Source organism: Arachis ipaensis, chromosome B8 (genome assembly GCF_059453495.1).
Source record: "Arachis ipaensis isolate K30076 ecotype BB chromosome B8, ASM5945349v1, whole genome shotgun sequence".
Lineage (NCBI taxonomy): Eukaryota > Viridiplantae > Streptophyta > Magnoliopsida > Fabales > Fabaceae > Arachis > Arachis ipaensis.
The window spans coordinates 78,240,972-78,255,532 of record NC_142443.1 but is presented as its reverse complement, the minus strand read 5'-3'; the positions used below and the strand labels follow the sequence as shown (position 1 = coordinate 78,255,532).

Here is a 14,561-nt window from a genome sequence, read left to right as displayed (position 1 = left end):
AAATCTTTCAAAAATTTCTCATCTGTTTTCGAAAATTATTCTAAAATTTTTTAAGAATGAATTCTAGTGTTTCATGAAGCATGTTGAAGCCTGACTGGCTGTAAAGCCATGTCTAAATTCATTTGGACTGGGGCTTCCAACCCAACATTATCAAGAGCAAGCTAGTTGTTGCTAATCCACCTGCTACTGTTCCTGATCCACCTGATTTACATGCTAAAGCTTGACTGGCTATTAAGCCATGTCTAACCCTCAGATTGGAGCTTTGGACTAAGAGTGCAAGATTCCTGGAATTCATATTAAAAATTTTGGAATCCTTATTTTTCTTTTTCACAAATAATTTTCGAAAAATACAAAAAAATTATAAAATCATAAAAATCAAAAATATTTTGTGTTTCTTGTTTGAGTCTTGAGTCAATTGCATACTCATCTTGCATTTTTTCGAAAATTGCATTCATGCATTGCATTCATCATGATCTTCAAGTTGTTCTTGATAAACCTTCTTGATTGATCTTCATATTATATTGTTTTGTGTTGCATGGTGTTTTTCATGTGCATTCTTGAATTCTTAATGTCTAAGCATTAAAGATTTCTAAGTTTGGTGTCATGCATATTTTCTTTGCATCAAAAATTTTTCAAAAATATGTTCTTGGTGTTCATCTTGACATTCATAGTGTTCTTGCATTCATCACATGTTTTGATCCAAAATTTTCATGCATTGAGTCTTTTTGATGTTTTTCTCTTTCATCATTCAAAATTCAAAAATCAAAAAAAAAAAAAAACATCTTTCCCTTTTTCACTCATAAATTTCGAAAATTTGGATTGACTTTTTCAAAACTTTTTAAAATTTAGTTGTTTCTTATGAGTCAAATCAAATTTTCAATTTAAAAATCTTATCTTTTTCAAAATCTTTTTCAAAAATCAAATCTTTTTCATTTTTCTTATTTATTTTCGAAAATTTTAAAAATATTTTTCAAAAATCTTTTTAATTTTATCTCATAATTTTCGAAAATATCCTCAACAATTAATGTTTTGATTCAAAAATTTCAAGTTTGTTACTTACTTGTTAAGAAAGATTCAAACTTTAAGTTCTAGAATCATATCTTGTGATTTCTTGTGAATCAAGTCATTAATTGTGATTTTAAAACTCAAATCTTTTTCAAAACTAATTTCAATCATATCTTTTCAAAAAGATCTTTTTATCTTATCTTTTTCAAAATCATATCCTTTTAATCATATCTTTTTAAAACATATCTTTTTTCAAAAAAAATTTGATTTTAAAATATATTTTCTAACTTCTTATCTTCTTATCTTTTCAAAATTGATTTTCAAATTTGTTTCAACTAACTAATTAACTTTTTGTTTGTTTCTTATCTTTTTCAAAACTACCTAACTAACTCTCTCCCTCTAATTTTCGAAAATCTCTTCCCTCTTTTTCAAAAATTCTTTTTAATTAACTAATTGTTTCAATTTTTAATTTTAATTTGATTTCATTCCTAATTTTCGAAAATCACTAACCCCTTTTCAAAATTTTATTTTCGAAAATCCTCCTTCTCTCTCATCTCCTTCTATTTATTTATTCACCTACTAACACTTCATCTCACCCAAATTCGAACCCCCTCTTCCATCTGTGTTCAAATTTTCTCTTCTTCCCTTCTTTACATTACATTCTTTTCTTCTTCTACTCACACAGGGGAACCTCTATACCTGGGTAAAAAGGATCCCTATTATTATTATTTTTCTGTTCCCTCTTTTTCATATGAACAGGAGGAAGGACAAGAATATTCTTGTTGAAGCAGATCCAGAACCTGAAAGGACTCTGAAGAGGAAATTAAGAGAAGCTAAATTACAACAATCCAGCAAGCACCTTTCAGAAATTTTTGAACAAGAAGAGGAGATGGCAGCCGAAAATAATAATAATCCAAGGAGGATGATTGGTGACTTTATTGCACCTAATTCCAATTTACATGGAAGAAGCATCTCCATCCCTACCATTGGAGCAAACAATTTTGAGCTGAAACCTCAATTAGTTTCTCTGATGCAGCAGAACTGCAAGTTCCATGGACTTCCATCTGAAGATCCTTTTCAGTTCTTAACTGAATTTTTGCAGATCTGTGATACTGTTAAGACTAATGGAGTAGATCCTGAAGTCTACAAGCTCATGCTTTTCCTGTTTGCTGTAAGAGACAGAGCAAGAATATGGTTGGATTCTCAACCTAAAGATAGCCTGAACTCTTGGGATAAGCTGGTCAAGGCTTTCTTAGCCAAGTTCTTTCCTCCCCAAAAGCTGAGTAAGCTTAGAGTGGATGTTCAAACCTTCAAACAGAAAGAAGGTGAATCCCTTTATGAAGCTTGGGAGAGATACAAGCAACTGACCAAAAAGTGTCCTTCTGATATGCTTTCAGAATGGACCATCCTGGATATATTCTATGATGGTCTGTCTGAATTAGCTAAGATGTCATTGGATACTTCTGCAGGTGGATCCATTCACCTAAAGAAAACGCCTGCAGAAGCTCAAGAACTCATTGACATGGTTGCTAATAACCAGTTCATGTACACTTCTGAGAGGAATCCTGTGAGTAATGGGACGCCTCAGAAGAAGGGAGTTCTTGAAATTGATACTCTGAATGCCATATTGGCCCAGAATAAAATATTGACTCAGCAAGTCAATATGATTTCTCAGAGTCTGAATGGAATGCAAGCTGCATCCAACAGTACTCAAGAGGCACCTTCCGAAGAAGAAGCTTATGATCCTGAAAACCCTGCAATAGCAGAGGTGAATTTCATGGGTGAACCATATGGAAACACCTATGATCCCTCATGGAGAAATCACCCAAATCTCTCATGGAAGGATCAACAAAAGCCTCAACAAGGCTTTAATAATGGTGGAAGAAATAGGTTTAACAATAGTAAACCTTTTCCATCATCCACTCAGCAACAGACAGAGAACTCTGAACAAAATACCTCTAATTTAGCAAACTTAGTCTCTGATCTATCTAAGGCCACTGTGAGTTTCATGAATGAAACAAGGTCCTCCATTAGAAATTTGGAAGCACAAGTGGGCCAGCTGAGTAAAAGAATCACTGAAACCCCTCCTAGTACTCTCCCAGGCAATACAGAAGAGAATCCAAAAGGAGAGTGCAAGGCCATTGATATAACCATCATGGCCAAATCCAAGAAGGAAGGGGAGGACGTGAATCCCAAGGAGGAAGACCTCCTGGGACGTCCAGTGATCAATAAGGAGTTTTCCTTTGAGGAACCAAAGGACTCTGAGGCTCATCTAGAGACCATAGAGATTCCATTGAACCTCCTTACGCCCTTCATGAGCTCTGATGAGTATTCTTCTTCTGAAGAGAATGAGGATGTTACTGAAGAGCAAGTTGCCAAGCTCCTTGGTGCAATCATGAAGCTGAATGCCAATTTATTTGGTAAAGAGACTTGGGGAGATGAACCTCCCCTGTTCACCAATGAACTAAATGCATTAGATCAACTGAGATTGTCTTAGAAGAAACAGGATCCTGGAAAGTTTCTAATACCTTGTACCATAGGCACCATGACCTTTGAGAAGGCTCTATGTGACCTTGGGTCAGGGATAAACCTCATGCCCCTCTCTGTAATGGAGAAACTGGGAATCTTTGAGGTGCAAGCTGCTAAAATCTCATTAGAGATGGCAGACAATTTAAGAAAACAGGCTTATGGACAAGTAGAGGACGTGTTAGTAAAGGTTGAAGGCCTTTACATCCCTGCTGATTTCATAATCCTAGATACTGGGAAGGATGAGGATGAATCCATCATCCTTGGAAGACCCTTCCTAGCCACAGCAAGAGCTGTGATTGATGTTAACAGAGGTGAACTAGTCCTTCAATTGAATGAGGACTCCCTTGTGTTTAAAACTCAAGGACATCCTTCTGTAAACATGGAAAAGAGGCACAGTAAGCTTCTCTCAAAACAAAGTCAACCAGGGCCCCCACAGTCAAACTCTAAGTTTGGTGTTGGGAGGCCACAACCAAACTCTAAGTTTGGTGTTGAACTCCCATATCCAAACTCTGAGTTTGGTGTTGGGAAGTCTCAACAATGCTCTGAACATCTGTGAGGCTCCATGAGAGCACACTGTCAAGCTATTGATATTAAAGAAGCGCTTATTGGGAAGCAACCCAATTTTTATTTATCTAATTTTATTTTTATTTTATTATTCTTTCATGTTTTATTAGGTTCATGATCATGTGGAGTCACAAAATAAATAGAAAAATCAAAAACAGAATCAAAAATAGCAGAAGAAAAATCACACCCTAGAGGAAAGACTTACTGGCGTTTAAACGCCAGTAAGGAGCATCTGGCTGGCGTTCAACGCCAGAACAGAGCATGGATCTGGCGTTGAACGCCCAAAACAAGCAGCATCCTGGCGTTCAGACACCAGGAATAGACACTGAGGAAAGCTGGCGCTGAACACCAGAAACAAGCATAGAACTGGCGTTCAACGCCAGAAACATGCTACATCTGGGCGTTGAACGCCCAGAACAAGCATTAGTTCGGCATTTAAACGCCAAAATTGCATGCAAAGGTGTTTTACATGCCTAATTGGTGTAGGGATGCAAATCCTTGACACCTCAGGATCTGTGGACCCCACAGGATCCCTACAGACCTCCACTCACCTTACCTCCTCATAATTCTATATCACCCTTTCCCAAGAACCCTTCACCACTCACATCCATTACTCCCCTAAAACCATCATACAACCCACTTACACCCACCCACTCAAGTTCAAACCATCAACTCACCTCCATATCTTCTTCTTCTTCTACTATTCTTTCTTCTTTTGCTCGAGGGTGAGCAATATTCTAAGTTTGGTGTGGTAAAAGCATAGCTTTTTTGTTTTTCCATAACCATTGATGGCACCTAAGGCCAGAGAAACCTCTAGAAAGAGAAAAGAGAAGACAAAAGCTTCCACCTCCAAGTCATAGGAGATGGAGAGATTCATCTCAAGGGTCTATAGCTCAGTGGTAGAACATTTGACTGCAAATTAAGAGATCCCTGAGATACCTCAAGGGATGCACTTTCCTCCACAGAACTATTGGGAGCAAATCAACACCTCCCTAGGAGAACTAAGTTCCAACATGGGACAACTAAGGGTGGAACATCAAGAGCACTCCATCATACTCCATGAAATTAGAGAAGATCAAAAAGCAATGAGGGAGGAGCAACAAAGACAAGGAAGAGATATAGAAGAGCTCAAGGACATCATTGGTTCCTCAAGAAGGAAACGCCACCATCACTAAGGTGGACTCATTCCTTGTTCTTAAATTTTCTGTTTTTTGTTTTCTTATGTTAAATGTTTATCTATGTTTGTGTCTTTATTACATGATCATTAGTGTCTAAGTGTCTATGCCTTAAAGTAGTGAATATGAATCCATCACCTCTCTTAAATGAAAAATGTTTTAATTCAAAAGAACAAGAAGTACATGAGTTTCGAATTTATCCTTGAACTTAGTTTAATTATATTGATGTGGTGACAATGCTTCTTGTTTTCTGAATGAATGCTTGAACAGTGCATATGTCTTTTGAAGTTATTGTTTAAGAATGTTAAATATGTTGGCTCTTGAAAGAATGATGACAAGGAGACATGTTATTTGATAATCTAAAAAATCATACAAATGATTCTTGAAGCAAGAAAAAGCAACGAATACAAAAGCTTGCAGAAAAAAAAATGTGGCGAAAAAAAATAGAAAAAGAAAAAGCAAGCAGAAAAAGCCAAAAGCTCTTAAAACCAAAAGGCAAGAGCAAAACGCCAATAACCCTTAAAACCAAAACGCAAGGGTAAATAAAAAGGATCCCAAGGCTTTGAGCATCAGTGGATAGGAGGGCCTAAAGGAATAAAATCCTGGCCTAAGCGGCTAAACCAAGCTGTCCCTAACCATGTGCTTGTGGCGTGAAGGTGTCAAGTGAAAACTTGAGACTGAGCGGTTAAAGTCAAGGTCCAAAGCAAAAGAAGAGTGTGCTTAAGAACCCTGGACACCTCTAATTGGGGACTTTAGCAAAGCTGAGTCACAATCTGAAAAGGTTCACCTAATCATGTGTCTGTGGCATTTATGTATCCGGTGGTAATACTGGAAAACAAAGTGCTTAGGGCCACGGCCAAGACTCGTAAAGTAGTTGTGTTCAAGAATCAACATACTGAACTAGGAAAATCAATAACACTATCTGAACTCTGAGTTCCTATAGATGCCAATCATTCTGAACCTCAATGGATAAAGTGAGATGCCAAAACTATTCAAGAGGCAAAAAGCTACAAGTCCCGCTCATTTTATTGGAGCTATGTTTCATTGATATTTTGGAATTTATAGTATATTCTCTTCTTTTTTATCCTATTTGATTTTCAGTTGCTTGGGGACAAACAACAATTTAAGTTTGGTGTGTGTGATGAGCGGATAATTTATACGCTTTTTGGCATTGTTTTTAGTATGTTTTTAGTAGGATCTAGTTACTTTTAGGGATGTTTTCGTTAGTTTTTATGTTAAATTAACATTTCTAGACTTTACTATCAGTTTGTGTATTTTTCTTTGATTTCAGGTATTTTCTGGCTAAAATTGAGGGACCTGAGCAAAAATCAGATTCAGAGGTTGAAGAAGGACTGCTGATGTTGTTGGATTCTGACCTCCCTGCACTCAAAGTGGATTTTCTGGAGCTACAAAACTCAAAATGGCGCGCTTCCAATTGCGTTGGAAAGTAGACATCCAGGGCTTTCCAGCAGTATATAATAGTCCAAACTTTGGCCGCGTTTAGATGACGCAAAAAGGCGTTGAACGCCAGTTCTATGCTGCAGTCTAGAGTTAAACGCCAGAAACACGTTACGAACCAGAGTTGAACGCCAAAAACACGTTACAACTTGGCGTTCAACTCCAAAAGAAGCCTCTGCACGTGGAAAGCTAAAGCTCATCCCAAGCACACACCAAGTGGGCCCCGGAAGTGGATTTATGCATCAATTACTTACTTCTGTAAACCCTAGTAGCTAGTTTAGTATAAATAGGACTTTTTACTATTGTATTAGACATCCTGGATTGTATTTTTGATCCTGTGATCACGTTTTGGGGGCTGGCCTCTCAGCTATGCCTGAACCTTTCACTTATGTATTTTCAACGGTAGAGTTTCTACACTCCATAGATTAAGGTGTGGAGCTCTGCTGTTCCTCATGATTTAATGCAAAGTACTACTGTTTTTCTATTCAATTCAACTTATTCCGCTTCTAAGATATCCATTCGCACCCAAGAACATGATGAATGTGATGATTATGTGACGCTCATCATCATTCTCACCTATGAACGCGTGCCTGACAAACACTTCCGTTCTACATGCAACCAAGCTAGAATGAGTATCTCTTAGATATCTAATACAGGAGACCGAGTCCGAGTTATTAGTATCTTCGTGGTATAAGTTAGAACCCATGGATGGCCATTCCTAAGATCCGGAAAGTCTAAACCTTGTCTGTGGTATTCCGAGTAGGATCTGGGAAGGGATGGGAGTGACGAACTTCAAACTCGCGAGTGTTGGGCGTAGTGACAGATGCAAAAGGAGGGTGAATCCTATTCCAGCATGATCGAGAACCTCCAGATGATTAGCCATGCCATGACAGAGCATTTGGACCATTTTTACAGAGAGGATGGTATGTAGCCATTGACAACGGTAATGCCCTTACAGAAAGCTTGCCATGGAAAGGAGTAAGACTGATTGGATGAAGACAGCGAGAAAGCAGAGAGTCAGAGGAACGAAAGCATCTCTATACGCTTATCTGAAATTCTCACCAATGAATTACGTAAGTATTTCTATCTTTATTTTCTATTTATTTATTATTTATTTTCGAAAACTCCATAACTATTTGATATCCACCTGACTGAGATTTACAAGGTGACCATAGCTTGCTTCTTACCAACAATCTCCGTGGGATCGACCCTTACTCACGTAAGGTTTTATTACTTGGACGATCCAGTGCACTTGCTGGTTAGTTGTGCGAAGTTGTGAAGTTATGTTTGGACCATGGTATTGTGCACTAGTTATTGGCGCCATTGCCAGGGAGAGAACGAACAACAAATTTTACAACCTAATCTGAGTAACAATTTCGCATTATCACTTCATAAATGGTCTCACCATCTAGTTGTCTGAACGTCTGTACTTCAGTCCTTAGCCTGTTGACCTTTTGTGGAGGATAGAACCTTGTCAAGAATCTGTTCATTACATCTTCCCATGTTGTCAAGCTTTCCTTTGGGAATGATTCCAACCATTTTGATGCTTTGTCCCTCAAAGAAAATGGAAACAGTAATAATCTATAGGTGTCAGGATGAACACCATTGGACTTAACCATGTCACATATCCTTTGGAATTTAGTGAGATGCTCATTTGGATCTTCTTGGGCACTATCTCCATAAGAGCAGTTATTTTGCACAAGAGTTATGAGTTGGGGCTTCAATTCGAAATTATTGGCATTGATGGTTGGCTTTTGAATGCTGCTGCCGCAATTTCCTGGGTTTGGATTGATGTATGATCCCAAAACTCTCCTCTCTTGTCCAGCAGGGTTAGCTCCACCTCTTCTGACATTGTTGTTCACCTCTTCTTCATAATGGTTTTCCATATTGTCCTCCATGGTTATATCAAAGTATTCCTCCTCTTCTTCTGCACCAACATCCCTTTTTCCTCTTGCTTCCCTCCTTAATCTCAGGAAGGTTCTTTCTGGTTCACTGTCAAAAAAAGTTGAAGTTTTCTTTCTCCTACCTGTCATACAATAAACAAGTACAAGAAACAGCAAGTGCAGAGTCTAAAAGAACAGAGTATAGTTAGCTTGGTTAGAGCAATTTATCAAATAGTTAGTGGGTTAGCTTGTTGGAAAGTAAAGCAGTAAGATAAAATTCACAATAAACAACTAAAATTACAAAAACTAAATGGACAACTAGAATTAAAATTTAATTAATTAAAACAAAAAGTAAAGTGCTCAATCTAGTTATCCTTCAATTTGGTAATTGTCAATACAAAACCAATCCCCGGCAACGGCGCCATAAACTTGATACGCGGGAATTGTCAATACAAAATCAATGCATTCATTGACATTGCTTGGCAATCTTAGATGATCGAATCCCAATGTCTTGGCTCACCAATCTCTCTAAGCATGAACAATTGCCCAATGTCTTGATTTAATTGCTCATGGGAAGAGTTTAAGTTTGGTCACTGACTATACCACATAGATTCATAGACCAAAGTGTTGGTAGGATTACATGTCACTATATCCATCCAAACTCCAATCTAATTCACTATGAGGAAGCAATTCTAGCATGAATTCTTCATTCCTCTTTCAAGGCTCTGAAGAATTCCAATTATGGATAGCTTATCTTTCAAGACAACTATCCAATTGAATTAAGGCCGAAAGCTTTCTAACAATAATCAAGAGAAAAGAAAGAAGAAGAAGATGAAAACTACTATTGATCCATTGAATTACAATAGAGCTTCCTAACCAAATGAAAGGGGTTTAGTTGTTCATAGCTCTCAAAATGGAAATGGGAATTGTAAAATACATTCTGAAATTGAAAGTGTAGAAAGTAAGGAAAACTAAAAGTGGAAAAGAAAAAAGGTCCTTTCTAACTTAAATTCTAAGCTATTTATACACTCTCTTCTATTGATCTTCAAGCCTTGAATTAGGCCATTGGGAATTCTGATGCTTCACGTTTGAGTCAACGTTTGAGGGCCAACGTTGACTCAAATGCCACTTTGAATCAGATCAGCAAAAACAGAAAGTTTTGCTGTCATTGGCATTTGACTCAACGTTGGAAGGCCAACGTCGGCTGAGTCACGCATACGCGTACCGGGCGCATCCGCACACAAGGCCAAAAACGCTCATCCACGCGTATGCGTATGGTGCGCGTGCGCGTGGATGCAAAATTTTCAATTTCTAGTTTTAAACCAAGGGAGTGGACGTTGGAGGCCACGTTGGACCTCCAACATTCCCTCCAATATTAGCGTTGTGGCGCGGACATGTACTATGCGCTTATGCGCCCATTGCTTTTTTTTTTTCCATCCGCGCGTACGCGTTACTGACGCGTACGCGTCGATTCAAAATTTTCCAATCTCAATTCTGGGCTGGGCATCGCGGATGTTGGGGGTAGCGTTTGATGCAACGTTGGACCCCCAACGTTTATTTGTGGCGCGTACGCGTACGAGTGTTGCACGCTTCCGCGCGGATGTTTAAAAATTGCTCTTTCACGCGTACGCGTCAAGGACGCGTACGCACCATTCAAAAAGTTTTCATCCCCAGAATTGATCATTTTCTCACAACGTTGGGGTTAACGTTGGATCCCCAACGCCACCTCCAACGTGAGCATCATCCAAGTTACAGAGAAGAGCTCTGTTTCTCTTCCAACGTTTGAGGTAACGTTGGTGGTCAAACTTGGGCACCAACGTTGCTTCCTCTTGATCCTTTACATCTTCCTTCTTCAGCCTCCTTCCATGCTTTCCTTTACCTATCATCAACCAATGAATGCATCAAAGGTTTGCTAAAATCATGAGATTTCTTATCATTCTTAGCATACAAGCAATCATAGCATATATCATCATGAAATTACATTAAAATACTCATGGTTGAATGAACATAAGCATACATGGATTTCTACCCTAATGGCTTACTTATGACTCAAGAAAGTGCATAAAACCTATCAAAAACAAAGAAAAAGACTAGTAAAACTTGGCTAAGATGCCCTGGAATCAAGGAATCCTCTATGTCACAGTATAGAGATTCCTTTATGTGAGTAGAAGAATAGAAGAATAGAAGAATGAGAAGAGAGAGGAGATGAGTAATTCGAGCTGAGAGAAGAGAGAGGGGTTCGAATTATTAGATGAGTAGATTAGAAGTGTTAGTAAATAAATAAAATAAATAGAAAGAGATGAGAGAGAGAGTATTCGAATTTTTTTAAGTAAAATAGAAGAAAAATATTTTTATTTTTATTTTAATTATTTAGTTAGTGTTCAAAAATATTAAAAGAAATACAATAAAACTAGAATTTAAAACAATTAGTTAATTAAAAAGAATTTCGAAAAAGTGGTTAGTTGTTTTCGAAAATGAGAAGTGAAAAAGTAGGTAGGTGGTTTTGAAAAAGATAAGAAATAGTAAATTTTTAAAATTAAAACAAACAAATCAAGTAATTAGTTGAAAAGGTTTGAAAGTCAAATTTTTGAAAAGATAAGAAGTCAGAAAAAGATTTTGAAATTAAATTTTGAAAAATATATTATTGAAATTTATTTTGAAAAAAATTTGAAAAAAAAAATTAAATAGATTTGATTTTTGAAATTAAAGTTGGTAACTTGACTAACAAGAAACTAAAAGATATGATTCTAGAACTTAAAGATTGAACCTTTCTTAATAAGAAAGTAACAAACTTGAAAATTTTGAATCAAAACATTAAATGTTAGCAAAGTTTTCAAAAATATGAAATAAAATTAAGAAAAAGATTTTGAAAATTAATTTTAAAAAAAAAATTTCAAAAAAAAAAACATAAAAGAAAAATGAAAAAGATTTGATTTTGAAAAAGATTTGAAAAGATAGAATTTTTTTTTAAATTGAAATTTTGACTTGACTAACAAGAAACAACTAAATTTTAAAAATTTTTTACTAAGTCAACTCAAAATTTCGAAAATTATGAGTAGAATAAGGAAAATATATTTTTTTTTTATTTTTTTGGATTAATAAAGAAAGAGAAAAACAACAAAATGACACAAGACATAAAAATTTAAGATCAAAACAAATAATGCATGCAAGAACACTTTGAATGTCAAGATGAACACCAAGAACACTTTGAAAATCATGATGAACACCAAGAACATATTTTTGAAAATTTTTAAGAAAAGAAAGATATGCAAGACACCAAACTTAAGAACTTTTGTACTATGGATACTAACAATTTGAAAATGCACAAGAAAAACAAGAAAAGACACAAAATAAAAAAATTAAAGATCAAACAGGGAAAATCATCAAGAACAACTTGAAGATCAAAGAAGAACACAATGCATGAATTTTTGAAAATTTTAAGAAAAATTAAAACATGCAATTGACACCAAACTTAAAATTTGACACAAGACTCAAACAAGAAACATAAAATTTTTTTTGTTTTTATGGTTTTATTAATTTTTTTGTATTATTATCTTTTTTTTTTTGAAAATAAAAATAAAAAGCTTAAACATAAAATAAAATTACCCAATCTAAGCAACAAGATGAACCGTCAGTTGTTCAAACTCGAACAATCCCCGGCAACGGCGCCAGAAAATCAGTGCACGGAATTGTGATCACACTTTTCACAACTCCGATACAACTAACCAGCAAGTGCACTAGGTCGTCCAAGTAAGAAAACCTTACGCAAGTAAGGGTCGATCCCACAGAGATTGCCGGCTTAAAGCAAGCTATGGTCATCCTGTAAATCTTAGTCAGGCAGATTCAAATGGTTATGAGGTTTTGATAATTAAAAGATAAATAAAACATAAAATAAAATAAGATACTTATGTAATTCATAGGGTGGAAATTTCAGATAAGTGTTTGGAGATGCTTTGTTGCTTCTGAACCTCTGCTTTCCTATTGTCTTCATCCAATCATGCGTGCTCCCTTCCATGGTAAGCTGTATGTTGGTGGATCACTTGTCAATGGCTACCATCCGTCCTCTCAGTGAAAATGGTCCAAGTAAGGTTTCTGTACGGCTAATCAACTGTCGGATTTCTCGTCTCAGATGAAAAATACCAGGCACAGCTACCGCACAGCTAATCATCTGTCGGTTCTCACTTGTGTCAGAATAGGATCTCTCTATCCTTTTGCACACTGTCACCACGCGCAACATTCGCCAGTTTGAAGCTCGTCATAATCATCCATTCCCAGATCGTACTCGGAATACCACAGACAAGGTTTAGACTTTCCGGATCTTATTAATGCTGCCAATTGGTTCTAGCCTCTACCACGAAGGTTCTAATCTCACAGATTCGATTCGTGGATCAAAGACCCAAGAGACTATACTCCGGCTGTCGTCCAATGACTACGTTGAACATCATGTAGACCGCTTGTGGTTGTCAAGCACGTGGATCTTGGCTAAGCGAGTAACGAAGATAGTGGGTGATTGTCACGGGTCACCCCTTCATTCTGACTTAACTGAATTAAGTACGAGAGTATATCTTGGAGAAGAAGTAAGTACTTGCATTAATTCATGAAGAACAGCAGAGCTCCGCACCTTAATCTATGAGGTGTAGAAACTCCACCGTAGAAAATACATAAGAGAAAAAGGTCTAGGCATGGCCGAATGGCCAGCCTCCCAAATGTAACATAAAAGTGAAAAGAGGTCCCAAATATCCGTCCGAATACAATAGTAAAAAGTGCTATTTATACTAAACTAGTTACTAAGAATTACAGAAATTGAGTAACTAACTGCAGATAGTTTAGAAATCCACATTCGGGGCCCACTTGGTGTGTGCTTGGGCTGAGCATTGAGCTTTACACGTTCATAGGCCATTTCTAGAGTTAAACACCAGCTTGGATGCCAGTTTGGGCGTTTAACTCTAGTTCTGGTGCCAGTTCTGGCGTTTTACACCAGAAAAGGGTCTCCGGCTGGTGTTTGAACACCAATTTGGGCTATCAAATCTCGGGCAAAGTATGAACTATTATATATTGCTGGAAAGCCCAAGATGTCTAGTTTCCAAAACAATTGAGAACGCGCCAATTGGGGTTCTGTAACTCCAGAAATTCCACTTCCAGTGCAAGAGGGTCAGAATCCAACAGCATCTGCAGTCCTTTCTCAGCCTATGAATCAGACTTTTGCTCAGATCCATCAATTTCAGCCAGAAAATATCTGAAATTACAGAAAAACACACAAACTCATAGTAAAGTCCAGAAATGTGATTTTTTCATAAAAACTAATAAAAATATAATAAAAAGTAACTAAAACATACTAAAAACTATGTAAAAACAATGCCAAAAAGCGTATAAGTTATCCGCTCATCACCACTAAATTCTAAGAACCACTTCTATCCTTAATTTCTAAATCAAATTCTTACAGCAGCAGTATCTAACGTATTAGCCTTGGTTTGGACTCTTTTTTAGCTAATAAATATTTTAGAGCTGCATGGTCTGAGTACACTATCACCTTAGTACCAAGTAAATAGGTTTGGAATTTATCCAGAGCAAAAACAATAGCCAGAAGCTCCTTTTCAGTGGTAGTGTAATTAGACTGAGCAGCGTCTAAGGTCTTTGAAGCATATGCAATTACAAAAGGATCCTTACCTCCGCGCTGGACTAGCACTGCTCCTACAGCATGGTTGGAGGCATCACATATAATCTCAAAGGGCTGGTTCCAGTCTGGTCCTCTCACAATTGGAGCTTCAGTCAAGGCGATCTTCAGCTTATCAAACGCTTCCATACAGTCCTCACTCAGCTCGAACTCAACATCCTTCTGCAGGAGTCTGGATAAAGATAATGCTATCTTACTGAAGTCCTTGATGAATCTCCAGTAGAAACCTGCATGGCCAGGGAACAAACGGACTTCCCTCACGGAGGTGGGGTA

The 14,561-nt window shown here is 37.1% G+C and overlaps 1 non-coding gene across 1 annotated transcript; it reads right to left on the bottom strand.

Moving 5' to 3' along the window:
• Positions 1 to 2,290: 2,290 nt before the first annotated feature.
• Positions 2,291 to 2,398, bottom strand: LOC148548534 (small nucleolar RNA R71). The gene has a single exon (XR_015898851.1). It is a non-coding gene; the product is annotated as a small nucleolar RNA R71 (small nucleolar RNA).
• Positions 2,399 to 14,561: the final 12,163 nt, after the last annotated feature.